Source organism: Eublepharis macularius, chromosome 4, assembly GCF_028583425.1.
Source record: "Eublepharis macularius isolate TG4126 chromosome 4, MPM_Emac_v1.0, whole genome shotgun sequence".
In the NCBI taxonomy this organism is placed as follows: domain Eukaryota; kingdom Metazoa; phylum Chordata; class Lepidosauria; order Squamata; family Eublepharidae; genus Eublepharis; species Eublepharis macularius.
In genome coordinates this window covers 28,917,435-28,932,638 of record NC_072793.1, presented here as the reverse complement: position 1 = coordinate 28,932,638, position 15,204 = coordinate 28,917,435, and the positions used below count along the sequence as shown (strand labels likewise).

Here is a 15,204-nt window from a genome sequence, read left to right as displayed (position 1 = left end):
CGCAGCCACCACAGGCAGGCATCTGCGGCGGCGCAGGCAACCGAGCGGGAGAGCTCAGAGGCCACCCGCCACAGCGATCGGGCCGGCGGCTGCGCACGTGCACACGAGCACGCACACGGGCATCCGGCCAGCCGGCCACGAGCACCACAAACCCTTGCGCTGCCCCTGCCCATCTCTAATCATAACCTATTTCTGCACCGTCTGGTTTTTCCTTTGCTTTAGTGTGATCGTTCCTAAATCTGTTGTGCTGCAATGTGCCCAGTTGTCCATGGCTGCCATTCCCACACCCCCAGTACCACCTAAGGCTTTTTAGGCCCTTCCCTTAATCCGTGATTGACTATTAAGAACAAAAATTTCTATAGCAATGTGAGAGTTGCTGATTAATTAAACATCCTCCCCCAAGCTCTTGGATGCTGTGGGGGAGATAATGGCTGCTGAGGACTGGGGGAGGGAAAGTGTAGGGGGAAATGCCATGTGCATGTGCCAATGACTGTGCATTCTCAGCTGCAAAAAGATCCCCACTGCTTTGTGCAAGCAGCCTACATCTAAATCTAAATTACGGACAGGAGGCAATATTACATTTGAAAATGAGCATTTTTTTAAAAATCTCCAGTTCAGGGGCAGTTGTAATCCCCTTAGAGCCTCTAGTGTCCTCTTCATTCTTCTCCTGCGCTCAGGACAGCATTCTGACTAGCAACACTCCAAACATTTATCAGTCTTCTCGTTGAAACAGCCTTAGGTAACTGGCAAACATGCCATATGCCTAATTGACTCCCACTCCCCGTAAGATTTCCCACTGCGAGTCACCCACATTCCCTCTAATGATTTTTCAGAAATACTAGTGGATGACTCCACTGCCCACAGGCTACCTGGATAAGGAAAAAATTACCTTTAAAAAATTAGAGTATGTAATTGAAAACTTAAAATTACATATTAAAAATGACATATCACAGGACGTATGCATAGACCTAAATTCCATGCTACTTGCTTCTACGTTCTGCTGTTGTCCCATGGATGCTAAAGATATGGGCAGGTAACGGGGTCCTCTCTATTTTTTAAAAACTAACACCTGGCTGAAGTGATAATATGCATAAACAGCACCAATCCTACTCCATCGGTTTTAAAAGAATGCTTAGATTCCAGGGCATGAATTTTGGCAGCTCCATAGCTATGGTACGAATGAGAAAGGAGCCTGAAGATGCTGAACTCAGGGTTATTCTAAAGCCCTTGGACTGGATTTTTTTTTTTAAAAAAAGTATTAAAATCATACATCCAATCCTGAACCAAGCCACAGTTCTCAACCAGGCCATCTATACATCCACAAAATGGAGCTATAGACAGAAAGGGGGGCGGGGGGGGCTTTATAAAAATGAAGTCATAAATTTGCAGAAAAATGTGAAATCTTTAAAAAAAAAACCTTCTGAAAATATTAGTAACAAGCTGCTGAAGCTTTATGGGGAAAACGCCAGCTGAGCTCTCAATCACCATTTTGGAGGTTGCTAAGGCAACCATAGAGTGCTGCAAGCCTTCCAAGCCTTCTGTAAAGCAAAGCCATGGAGGAGGCGCAGGGATAGATTGGAGGCCAAAACAGCTATGGAAAGGGTTCCTCATGTCATGTCATCTGATAGAGGACTCACCAGGGACAGGCCCAATGATGATCATGTCTAGCCTGGCTCCTGGCCTGGCAATAGGTTTACTAGGTGTATGGCAAATTTTGGTGATTCCTGCCTCTGCCTGCTGACCACTAGCTGATAGGTGGCAGGCCCAGAAAATGGATTCCCACCAGAGCAGGCAAACAGCAAAATGAGTGTGTACATGCCTGTGGGCCCTACAGATGATATCATTTCAGGCGCAACAGCATTGCTTCTGGCATTGCACTGGGGCCCATCACCCCAAGGGCCAATTTTTAAAGAATTGGCCCTTGTATGACACCAAAAGCAACAGCATCATAATGGAAATGACAATATGTAGGGGCCGGTTGTTGGGCGGGGGAGAGGAGGGCTGGCAATCCTACTTGGCAGCCATTGTGCAACTGGGTTCAGCCTCAGTGGAGGTCACTGTGTAACTGGACCAGGTCTGGCACCTGCAACAAGTGGTCCAGACTCTTGGGAAAGACCACTGGGAAAGGTGAAGATGGGTTGGCTGGTGGGCAGGAAAAAGAGAAGGAAACAGGAAAAGTGGACAGGCTATGGGGGCTGACAGGGAAGGGAAAGAGAGGGATTCTGGGGGGAATTAGATGCCCCCCACAAGTTGTTCAGTTTATAAATACCTATAAACATGATAAATAGCAGGTTGCCAACCTCTAGATGGGGCCTGGAGATCCCCAAGGATTACTACTGAGTTCCAGAGCACAGAGATAAGTTTCCCTGGAGAAAATGGCTGCTTTGGATGGTGGGCTCTGTGGCATTATATCCCACTGAGGTCCTTCTGCTCCCCAAACCTTGCCCTCCCCAGGCCTTGCTCCCAAATCTCCAGGAATTTCCCAAACTGGAGTTGGCAACCTTGGATTAGATAGTGTCTGACTTGTCCAAAGCCACAAAGTGGATACACAGCAAAGAGGCTGAGCCCTAAGCATAATAAACTTCCTCCCCGTAAGTAAAACTCCAATGAATTTACACCCCAACTAATTTCCCATCCAAACCAATTTACCCACTTCATTCTCCTCTCAGATCTGCCCAAAACTTCATTTCCACTTCTGTTAATTTTTCCATAAGATTCTTCATTCCAAAAAGCCATTCGCCTTCAGCAGGGCTTTTTTTCTGGGAAAAGAGGTGGTGGAACTCAGTGGTGGAACTCAGGACAGCACAATGACGTCACTTGGGGTCAGCTGGAACAAGGGGGGGTGTTCAAGTTTAAATCACCCTCGGCAAAAATGGTCACATGGCTGGTGGCCCCGCCCCCTGATCTCCAGACAGAGGGGAGTTTAGATTGCAATCTAAACTCCCCTCTGTCTGGAGTTCAGGAGGCAGGACCACCGGCCATGTGACCATTTTCAAGAGGTGCCGGAACTCTGTTCCACTGCGTTCCCGCTGAAAAAAAGCCCTGGCCTCCAGTAATTTTCCCTTTTCTTCTCTCCCTGTATCACTCTTGCATCAATTTCCCCCTCTGCTCTTCCACCCCGCTAAGTGAGAAAATCTCTTATTTTCCTCACATCATTCTTTCCATTGTATCCCAGCAACAGCCCAGTCCTAGGCACTGATGACCTGAATCTATGTTCCCCCTCAGCCTAAAGAAGCAGGTGTACTACGGTACTGAAAATCAACAGATGTATAGCTGGCCAACCAGCAGTCCCCTAATGGTGCCAGGCTGAGCCAGCCTGCACCACGCATCTCCCTCTGTTTTTCCCAGCAATACAGGTACTTGTCGAGCATTCAAATATCATTTGTATGTGCAGGCAGGGAGTAAATTCTGCAAACCACTTTTTGTGCACTTGTGCTGGCAATTGCAGAGCCTCAAACACCCCAATTCATCTATCTTGCACGCACATGCATTGATTATTAATGATTTTGGGGGGCATGTTTCCTGCTAAAATGGCAATCAGCTGAATTTTGTGTGTGTGCATTGTGTGTTTGCTCTGAATACAGAGGCATGCCATGTATATTAGAAAAGAAGATGCCACTGAATGTGCTCTTTGGGATACGAAATTGTTTGAAGGACTGGAATAAAAGAAGTAGAATTTTGTCTTGAAAAGAAAACAGTGCTGAAATCTAAAATTGTATGTCGAAAAATAAGACATTAACTGTCTGGTCCTATACATGTTTGCTCAGAAGTAAGTTTAATGGGCCTTAATGCCTAGCTATATGATCGCAGCCAAAAATGTTTAGCCTACTGGATCAGTTTCAAAGAATGTGCATGATCACATATTTTCGTTTGTAATTATATAAAATGTCTATCTGAAATGAATCATTTGGCCCTCTAATGCTACATATTTCATAGACAACACTGCACATATATACACAATTACACATCACCTGTGTAAAGCCAACATATATAATCAAAAGCAACAGCTGACCTAATATCCTGGTTCCGTATGTTCCGTATGTTCAAAAATTGTGCATGGCTATCAGTCCAAATCTAAATGACCCGAAAAACCAAATGAAATACGACTGTTAAGAATTTGGTTACTACTTGCCTAACAATCCGGTTGCTGAATTTGCAGGCTGGAAGAAAGGCTAGTTACTTGGTTTTCTGGAGTGAACGCTCCTAGAACAAACAAGCGCGCTGCTTTAATATATACTCTCAAATTCCCTTTTATGCTCCCACAAACATTCCTGTTGGCAAGCGGCATCAGTTGAATGCAAACAGAAGATGACTAGTCAGCCAGTGTTTAAATATTCATGGCTCTTTATAGTGCTCAGTAGTGATTCTCCAAGTAAAATAAACTGCTTATTGTGTTGACTTTATACATTTGCCAGAGCAAGGAAAGTTTTTTTTTCTTTTTTTAAAATGAAGGGAATGGAAGCGAAAGTCTTAAAAGGGATAAAATCCAAAGGGGTACTAATGGTCTCTAGTTAAAAGAGTTGAACTGCCTTCACACATATGGTAAGTAGAATAGGGAGCATCCTGGGATGTGGAGCCTGCATCTCTTTTAGTAGCAACTGGAAGTAAGGACAACATACCTAAACAGACAGGCCATTGTTCATTCATTGGTTGTTGCTATCGCCTGAAAGTTTGGTGCGTTTGCAAATCCTTTTTGTTAGAGAATTACTTTATCAGATTCTGTCACTCTCTGCGGACTTCTTTCTTATTTCTATGGATGATATAACATCACTCTGAAATCAATTCATACAAGGATTGCTGAGAACTAATGCATGATCTTCACAATATATGGCCGTTTTCACACTGCTTACTGGCCACAGAACATCATGCCGAGCTCCCGGAACGACAGCGTTCTTCCTGGTGCGATTTTGCGAAATTGTGCCAGAAAGACGCTGTCATTCCGGGAGCTCGGCGCGATGTTCTGTGGCCGGTAATCTGTGTGAAAATGGCCTATGGCAGACTCCTTTGTAGATGATGAACCTGGAAGGGCTCCCTTGCCCTTCTGACTGGACAGCCAGTTTCTAAGGCCTGATTTACACGTTCTTCCTAGCTACTCTTAAAGAAAAGATATAGATATATAGATTACTGGCCTTGGTGAAACAATAGGCTCTCTAACAGTGCAATCCTAAAAGCACCTTCCTGGGAGGAAACTTCACTGAATAGACCTGAGTAGAATTGTTTAGCTCTACGCAGGGCTTCCCTTGAGTCTGACCCGGAAATTACAGCGGGTCCAGAATGCTGCTGCCCGTGTCTTGATGGGTGTGCCTTTCAGGACACATGTAACTCCAGTTCTGCAGCAGCTACACTGGCTTCCCGTGCAGTTCCGGATCAGGTTCAAGGTATTAACCTATAAAGCCCTAAACGGACTAGGACCAGCATACCTGAGAGACCATCTCTTCCCATATAGTCCCCGGAGGGTGCTGAGATCTGCTGGTAAGCACCTACTGGTGGTCCCTGGCCCCAGGGAGGCTCAGTTGGCCTCAACTAGGGCCAGGGCCTTTTCAGTCCTGACCCTGACCTGGTGGAACTCTCTGTCTAAGGATACCCGGGCCCGCCAAGATCTTGTCTCCTTCAGGCAGGCTTGTAAGACAGAGATGTTCCACCAGGCGTATGGTTGAGGCCATCAGGGTTTCCACCAAATGAGCCTCTCTCCCGGTCTCCTCTATGTCTGTAGGGGGTATTGATGATCTACCCCCCATATATGAGCGACCATGCATGGTTAAGCCACACATCCACCTCCGTCAGATGTTATATGGTTTTTATACAGTGAGTAGGTGTTTTATTAGAAAGCTGTGTTAATTTATTGTGATTTTATCTTGTATATTTTATCTTCTGTTGTAACCCGCCCTGAGCCCACTTGCAGGGAAGGCGAGATATTATTATTATTATTATTATTATTATTATTATTATTATTATTATTATTATTAATAATAATAATAATAATAATAATAATAAGGTGAGATATAATAATAATAATAAGGTGAGATATAATAATAATAATAATAATAATAATAATAATAATAATAAGGATCGCTCTCTTAGAACAATAGCTGAATGTTGCATCCGCAGTAAAAGACATCAGAAACTTTTCGTAACAGAAATTACTGGGATCCTCTGGAAAATACTAGTAATTAGTTGGGTGGGGTTTGAGTAGGACTAAATGGTAGAGGAATCTGTCTTGTCAAAGAGGAACGTGAAAATGGGTGGGGGGAAGAAAAGATGGCAATAGAGGCTGCTGAATGGAAGCCATCTAGATACCATGAGAAGTCAAGAGAAGTTCCTCCCACCGTTGGCATGTCTCACCAAAAACCAGAATCCACATTTTTGGTAGGTACTTCATTTCCATGTTTTGGTGTAAGTTTAAAGTTTGGGGAGAAACGGTTCATAATTCGGGTTCTTACTTTGCTGAACGTAGTGATTTTTTTTCTGTAGTAATCAGTAACTTTTATTTGCTAAGTAAAAGTTATATCTTTTTTTTCATTTGGTCTCTGTTTTTTTGGTCTGTCTGCATCTCCCTAATCACCTCATCCTAATAAAGACAATTAGGTGAAAGGAAGAACTCCGTTTTTGGATATACAATTGCCAAGATATGCTCAACTCCCAAGCATTTGCCCTTTGCTTACAGTGAAGTGGGGTGAGAGAAATATAGAATTGTAGGGGCCATGTTTGGAGATATGAGAGGGAAATTAAGTTCTATAGGACTTCAGCAGTAGCTTCCTTCTGACCACTGTGGCAGTATTAGAAAAAGCTGTGGTTCTTGTTGGGTGGGGTTGGATGAAAAAGAAAAAGTCTACAAACTGAAGTCTGATAACTTGGTCCCTGAACCACTCTGGCATTTTTCAGGAGTGTGTATGGATCCCATTTTCTCATGCTGGTGGTGGTAGCAATAGGGTAGAACAAACTCCACTGAGTATATACTCCTCCCTCCCAATTTGGACATTCAAGAGGAAAGAAGTTTTGTTTCTTTCTTTTTCCATTTCAGCACACAACTCTAACCAAAGGGTTTCTTTTGTTTTGGGATCACCTAATGTAGGGGCAGAGTATTAAAAACAGCCCAGAACATCTTGATGAATAAGGCTGAATTAATCAAGCAGTGTCAAGCTGAAAGAGCATTGGAGGAAGAATCTAAGGACAGTTGAATTAAGAATTCTCTTTGCTGGATTCCACAGACATCCAGAACTGGTTCAGTACCAGAAATATTATACCATAATATTACCTCTTCCAAGTCGTTTGTCTTCAATAAAAATGCTGACTAATTCATTGTTTGTTGCCAAGGAAACACCTCAAGGTCTCTGCTGAACACTAGGGAACTGCATTCTACATTGCTGATTAAGTTTCTGCAAGGAAAAGTATTCTGGTCAACAAGCAGGGGTCATTTCGTAGAAAAAGAGCTGCAGGAACTCATTAGCATAACTCATTAGCATAACTCATTGGCATATGCCATGCCCCTTGACATCACTGGAAGTGTGTCATTAGCATAAATGAATTGCATATGCCACACACCCTGGCCTCACCAATCCTGGCTGTTTTGGACCCAATCCTGGCCATTCAGGGCCAAAATTGGGCCCAAAATGGCAAAAAGGACCTGAAAATGGCTGAAAAGGGGCCCAAAATGGTCAGAATTGGGCCACTGCTGAGCGGGAGAGTGATCCACCACCCGTAAGAGGCCCAATCATGGCCATTTGGGGACCAATCCTGGCTGTTGTAGGCCTAATCCTGGCCATTTTGGACCCAATCCAGGCCAAAACGGGCCCCAAATGGATAAAAATCAGGTGGACAGGGCCACCTGACATGTGACCTCTTTGGAGAACTACCAGAACTGCGCTCCCGCGCGTTCCCCCTCAAAATGAGCCCTGTCAACAAGACTTTTTTTTTTTTTTTTGCTACAGGCAGCTTCCTGATATGATCCAAGAAGCGTGGTTACCGATGTCACTGGTAATGGAAGAGTAACCCGGCAACATGAATGGCGGCGACAGGAAGGTGTTCCCCAGCAACACATCAGAGTTACATTAGAGAGATGCAAAACGTAAAAGGTATTAATTTGGAAGCAGGCGTAACTAAAAGAATGTCAGTCATGCTATTGTCAAAGTACAAGGCACATAATTGTGTACAATTATAATTTTTACTACAGCCTTTTTGATCGCCATGTTCAAATCACGGCCTTTCCGCTGTGCAATAACATTTAAGAGCTGGGCGGCCAGAACATTTTCCTAACAAAATATTTTGCATTAATGCTGTTTCTATTTTCCAAAGAGTTTTATACAAGGAACGCGTTTTAAAATTTAAAACAGGCTGGTGGGACCAAACTGCAGGCAATTGAATAAAACACATCTTATTATTTTGGTTCAGGAAAAAAATGGAGGAGGTAGTCATTTTGGATCTATCATACAGATGTTCTGGTGAATAATGGTTTGGGTTTTTTTTTTTAACTCAACAAAGAATACTTTCCTAGGCTCTGATGGAAAAAAATAATTTCTTTTCAGGAACAATATAAGTAGAGGTTGGGTAACAACAGTGTTTGCAACCCCACCTGCTATGATAGCCTTATAATTTAGGGGTATACAAAATAAATGTCAGTTTATTTTTCTTTATAAAAATCCTTTATCATCATCATTTTACCATCACACCCTACTGTATTTTAACAAAAATTTTAGAGACTTGGGCTACCATCCTAAGAACATGTTCCTGGGAATAAAACCTATTGATTTAACAAGGGGCTTGCTTCTTAGGAGATGTTTAGGACTGATCTCTAAAAGTCACAGGACTTCATATGGATTTCCATTCGGAGCAGCGGTACTCTAACCTGGAGAACCGGGTTTGATTCCCGACTCCTCCACTTGTAGCCAGCTGGATGACCTTAGGTCAGTCACAGCTCTCTCAGAGCTCTCTCAGCCCCACCCACCTCACAGGGCGATTGTTGTGGAGATAATAACAACATACTTTGTAAACCACTCTGAGTGAACATTGAGTTGTCCTGAAGGGCGGTATATAAATTGATATATCTATGCATGGATAGGAGGACTGCTTGCTTTGCCAGGCATCCAGATTTTAGCTATTTTGTTTTTATGTCACCCTTCTCCTTTTCCCAGAAATAAAAGCCAGCACTTGCTTTTAGAAGGATTTAATAATAATAAAAAAAACCTTCACACTCCTGAAACGAGTCTCATAAATCCTCCACTCAAGGAATTCAGTGTGTGTCCCATGGCCATAAAAAGAAATTAAATCTGCATTCTATTTAAATCTGCATATAACATTCAGTAAAGTATAATCCTGTGGCAGAGTTTTATACCTCCATAAATCAGATCAGTCACAACTTCTCATGAATATTGTGCTGTATGTGTTGGCAGTTGACCCATGGGAAAGAAGAGGGGAAAGAAGGGAAGGAATACATGTGATAAGACTTCAAACAATCTGTAAGTCACAGAAAATGTAAGCCCTGGTCTGAGCATGTACACACTAAACTCCTTTATATTAAATCAGACGATTGGTCTATCAACGTCAGTATTGCCTACTTTGATTGGCGGCTCTCCAGGGCCTCAAGTGAAGGTGTTGCTTCTGCAACTTGATCCTTTTAACTGGAGATGCCTGAGGTGGAACCTGGGAACTTCTGTATGCAGATCAGATGCTGTATTACCACTGAGCCACAGCCCCTTCCCATGAGAGTTCTCATAATCCGCTTCAGTATTTTTAGCATGTTTAACTATCAGCTTGCCCTGACTTGGATAGCCCACGCAAGCCCAATCTCGTCTGATCTTGGAAGCTTATCAGGGTCAGCCTTGGTTAGTAATTGGACGGGAGATCTCCAATGAAGACCAGGGTTGCAGAGGCAGGCAATGGCAAACCACCTGTTAGTCTCTTGCCATTAAAAGCCTGCCATAAATCAGCTATGACTTGAGAGCATTCTCCATCATCACAACTATCATCTTATGATTAATGGTGGACGCTCCATATATTTTAACAGTAAGGTCCTATGAAGGTTTGTTGAAGACCATTTGGACTATGTTCTTCCCCCTTATTCCAGATGCAGCAACATTCAGCAACAGCCCATAAAATTAGGCACCATGGTCCTCATTTTGATGCAAGAACCTCCCCCTTGAACCAGATCTAGGATCACGCCATCTGTTTAACCTGTCCGAAGCTCCTGGGAGGAAGCGTAACATAAATGTGATAAATGAATATGAACTCCAGGAATAAATGTATGAACTCCAGGAATGGGTATACCAGCTGTTATACTGGTGCTGCGTTTTGGAATTCACTCCATAATGTTTATTTATTTCATTTTTGCCCTACCTTTGTCACCAGTGGGGACCCAAAGCAATTTATGTCATTCTCCTTTCCTCCCTTTCTTCCCCATAACCACTCTGTGAGGCAAATTAGGCTGAGTGTGTATGACCGGCCCAAGGTCACCCAGCAGATCCCAGTCTGACACTCTAACCACTACACCGCGCTACCTACATGTCTCGAAATATGGGCCTTCACATGTAAAAACATGCTGAGATAAATTGTACAGTCAATTCTCGTATTTTATCTGAAAAATCAACAGTGTAATCTGGTCCTGTGTGAGCATGGGATTGGATAAAGCCTTTCAGTGGAATCTTGCTTACTTAACTAGGATATGATCTGTCTGGGGTCGGGTTCTCCCCACCCCCGGAGGATTTAACACGGGCAGCTATGATGTCCTTCCATCAAAAATGGGTGATATGGGTGGGTGCTGGTTTATCTGTAAATGTTTTATAGTAGTTCTTTATTATTTTAAAAATAAATTTATTATATAGATGTTCTTATGGTTATCATCCATATTAGGTCTCGACTATGACAGAAGAAAGGCATGTACATATTTACTTGAAAAATAAATCAATTGGACATATACATGGATGTTCAATGGAGTTGGAAACATGACACCCTCTCTCTCCACAACTAGGGAATGTATTAACTGAGAGCCAAGCTACTAGTGACACCTGACACAGGTTGGGCACTTGTCAACTTCCCTCAAGTTTTGATGGGAAATGTAGGTGTCCTGGTTTTACAGCTTGGCTCTCCATTACAGCTGCAAGACCAGGATGCCTACATTTCCCATCAAAACTTAAGGGAAGCTGACAAGTGTCCAACCTGTGTCAACCGATGAAGAGATTTGAGAACAACCACCGAGGCAGAGATATATACGATGGCATCCCTAGGTTGGACCTAGGGAAACCACTGCCATCTTGGTGCCCAACAGAGGAAATTTTTAAAAGCTGCAAGAGCCCAGTCAAGAATGGACCTGCAGTGTGGCAGAGCCAGGCATTCTTGTCCACTCCCTCCACACCTTTTCAAGTGCTGGAATGGTGGTGTGAGGGGGGTGGGCGGAATCAACACTTGAAAAGGTATGGGGGTGAAACAAGAGTGACTGGTTCTACTGCACTGCCGGTATGATCCAGATCAGGCCCTTGCACCTTTTTAAATCTCCCGTTAGGCATTAAAATGGTAGTGGCTTTCCCAGGTTCTGTGCCCTGAGTATGTCTAGGTTTCTTCATATTTATTGTGAAGGTCATACCGTCAGTGGGCCCCTGGGGTTCTGATATGACACAAGGGAAACAACATAGATATCTTGTCGTATAAGGAGGATTTATTTTAGGCATGAATGAGTATGTTCAAAATAAAGACAAATGCAATTGGTCGATCCCCTTGCAGTTATTAGCATGACTTATTACTAAAAGTGTAAATTTTTACCCTTGCTCCCTAACTCTACAGCCCCAACATCTCTGGTACTCCATCTGCAAGAGAGTAATTTTAATGCATCCCTTCCAGCTTGACTGCACACCGTAGTCCACCATGCCATTATCCTGTCCCAGTTGCATCTGGCCTGTTTGTTTCCAGGTCAGCCCAGAAGGGTACAATCTTGGAACTATGTGAAGTGCAGACTGTCTAGGAAATGACTCAGATAAGCTGAAACTGGAAGGGCAAGTGGTGGATGTGCATTGGACGAAATCTAAGGACCAGTCCCATTCCAATCAGTGTCCAACACTGATCTGGTTCTGCCTAAAGAAATACTGCATGGATGGATATCACTGAAGGTCCTGCATACTGTATGAACATTTAAGGATTTTTATCTCTTTTTTCCCCAGCGGAGATGCCAAGTGGCTTACAAAATACGAAAATGCCTATTTAACTAAACAGAGAACAAAAGATACAATACAACATGACTTGGGCTAGTCCTGGATCTGCTGGCCTGGTATGCTGAGGGCCACAGGCAACAGGCCATGAGGATTTTTTTGCCACAATTAGGCAAAATACCTGCAACAGAAGAGGAACACAAGCTCAGCCCCAATTTCAACCAGCTAGCAAAGAAACGTTCCCAACCTTCCCATCCTGCTGGAAATACCTCTGGCAACACCCACACAAAATAACTGCAATGTAATTATGGGATTCCTACTTTAAGAATATTATTTAAGTTACAGTTAAAGCTTGCCCTTCATCCCAGGAATATGCTGGCATTCTTTGGGTTTTTCCAATTTTTATCCTCGCAACAATCCTGCAAAGTAGGTCACAATGAGAGACAATGATTTCATGGCTAAGCAAGATCCAGAGGAGTTAGATGCAGAGGATGCATCTGACGAAGAGAGCTGTGGCTCTCGAAAGCTTTTGCTACAATAAAGTTGGTTAGTCTTAAAGGTACTACTGGACTCTTTACTATATGGCTAAGCAAGGGTCTGAATCCAGGTCTCAAATGCAATATAATTTATGTCTCAAATGCAATGTATCTTCTCAAATGCAATATAATTTGATAGACCATGCTTGCTCTCCTGCGTCTGCTTTTCTCTTCCTTCACTTTCAATTTCGTAGTATTTACCAGTTGTGCAAGAAGTCACCATGCTTGTACAAACATAAGTGAACAAAACCAACACTGTAAGGATCACTGCGAGAATCCTGGCAGCCTTCCTCCAATCCATACTTGTGCAGTACAGCGATGTAGCCTGGAGGAATTTGATGGAAAATATCGTAGATTTTTTAAAAAAAACAAAAAAGGCTAGTAGAGTTCACACAGCGAACTCCTTCATCCGCTTTTTGTTATATAAGGAGGACTTTTTAAAAGTTTAAAACCAAACCACACCAACCATATTGTTACTTTCTCCCACCCACACACGTTGCCCTTAATCTTACTACAGCCTATAAATACCATGTTGTGTTCACTTTCCTCCTCTTACAGAATCTTGCAGTTAAAATCACTGCCAAAACCTATATATTGCAGCTGGCAAACATACTGTAAAATGGTAAGGAGTGTGTGTGTGTATTTCCATGTACGCCTTTTGAAAAAAGGGAAAGGGGAAAAAAAGAACAAGAACCCAATGCCTGGTATCTCTGAAAGTGATTAGATCTGCTATAAATAGCCCGGCTCGCTGCATTTTCCTTTCTTAAGGTCAAGACTGCAACCAACATCAATACACATGCCAATGTTCTCTTGATTGTCATGAAGACCACAGCTTATAAGGTAAAAAAAAATGTATTCCCTACAGCCACCCCAGTACCTCCAACATCTCTGAAACACATGGAAAAAGCAGTTCCGTTAACAGGGATAGGAAAAGTTAAACACGAAGTGAATCTATAGTAAGTCCATATTGTTTAAGAACTCCATACTTTGGCTTGAAAGATTTTCTTCCTGAGATATTTGAATCTCTCGTCTCCAAGGCACCAGAAAGATCACAACTGAAAAGAAAAGCTGTTCTTTTAAAAAGTCATTGCCCCTCTCTGCCTAAAGTTAAAAGTGTATCTAAACTCCACTGAAACCAGTGGAAAAAGCTACTCACAAGTTTAACTAGCTTAAGTTCCATGGCTTTGAAATTGGACACAAAGGACTGCAAGCTCTGCTCTGCCTGCATAAAATTTTTTTCCTGCCTCCTCCCGTCATCTTCTTCACCCCTTCCCTCACCCTACCTGATAAGTTGCTCAAGAGGGTTTGGAGACCCTTGAAAACTGTGTGCAGCTCATGTGCTAAATCAGAAAAATAATATACCTCTCCAACACATAAAGCATGCCTGTGATTAGGGAACGTAAGAGAACTTACGTACCCAGGAAGAGTCATAAGAGGAAGGATCCCAGTGCAAGGGTGGAATATACTCGTCTCGCGCGAGCTAGAGTACTGGCCCAGTCTAGATTGAACACCCTTGACCTAATCAGTTTCATCGCTTCACTGGAGTTTATATTCCATCCTGAGCATTGGTGGTGAAAGACCAAGCAGCAGGGCTTTTTTTCAGCTGGAATGCGGTGGAACGGAGTTCCAGAACCTCTTGAAAATGGTCACATGGCTGGTGGCCCCGCCCCCTGATCTCCAGACAGAGGGGAGTTTAGATTGCCCTCCATGCTGCGGTGCGGAGGGCAATATAAACTCCCCTCTGTCTGGAGATCAGGGGGCGGGGCCACCAGCCATGTGACCATTTTCTCCAAGGGCAACCCACTGAGTTCCACCACCTCTTTGCCCAGAGAAAAAGCCCTGCCAAGCAGTATGTTCATTATCTATATATCTTCCCCATATGCTTCTATGGCTGTCTTCCTTTAGCAAGTATAAGAGACCTCCTTGGGCATTAGGTGCCAAATAGTAGGCCCTCATTCTCAATTTGAAGGCAGCAAGCCAAGCCTTGGCCTCCAAGGAGCATTGTGCAAATACTGTTCTAAGCACAGGTCCAGCAACACAGTTCGGCACTCCTGCCATCCGACGTAAAAACCAACAGAGTATATAGTCCATTTGCATTATGATCTAATTGGATGTCTGCCCATTGTTTTCCACGGGGGAAATGGCAGTTTCTCCTGAGCTGACTTTTTCACCAAATGGTACCAAAACATCAGGGAACCTAGTCCACCCTCTTGTCTAAAGAATCCCCCAGTTTCAAGTAAATTGGACAGAGGGGTCCTATTTTACAGCCCCTTCAACAAGTTTCCCCCATCCATGTTCTCTGTATAATAGGGAAAGGTGCAAAAATGGCCGCTGGTTTTTAGGAGAGGCATTTTTTTAAATCAAAGTTAGTGACCAAGTGAAAGCAGTTCATTGAGAGTGTCTGTCTAGTGAGGCGCCCATCCGCCACCCACTCTGATCGTGTTGCAGTGTTGACAAGCACTGTCCAGGCAGGATCTGTCTGGCCGGGGTCCAAACAAGGTATCTCTCTCAAAACACAAGGAGCAGTGAATGCAACC

General features: G+C 43.4%; 1 long non-coding RNA gene across 1 annotated transcript in view; it reads left to right on the top strand.

Annotated features, from left to right (window-relative positions):
• Window positions 1-12,774, top strand: part of LOC129328778 (uncharacterized) — an 83,950-nt gene extending 71,176 nt beyond the window's left edge. The window contains exons 3-4 of the long non-coding RNA XR_008596891.1: window positions 7,929-8,072; window positions 12,144-12,774. This is a non-coding gene — a long non-coding RNA (uncharacterized LOC129328778). The remainder of the gene's footprint in view (window positions 1-7,928; window positions 8,073-12,143) is intronic.
• The last annotated feature ends 2,430 nt before the right edge of the window (window positions 12,775-15,204 follow it).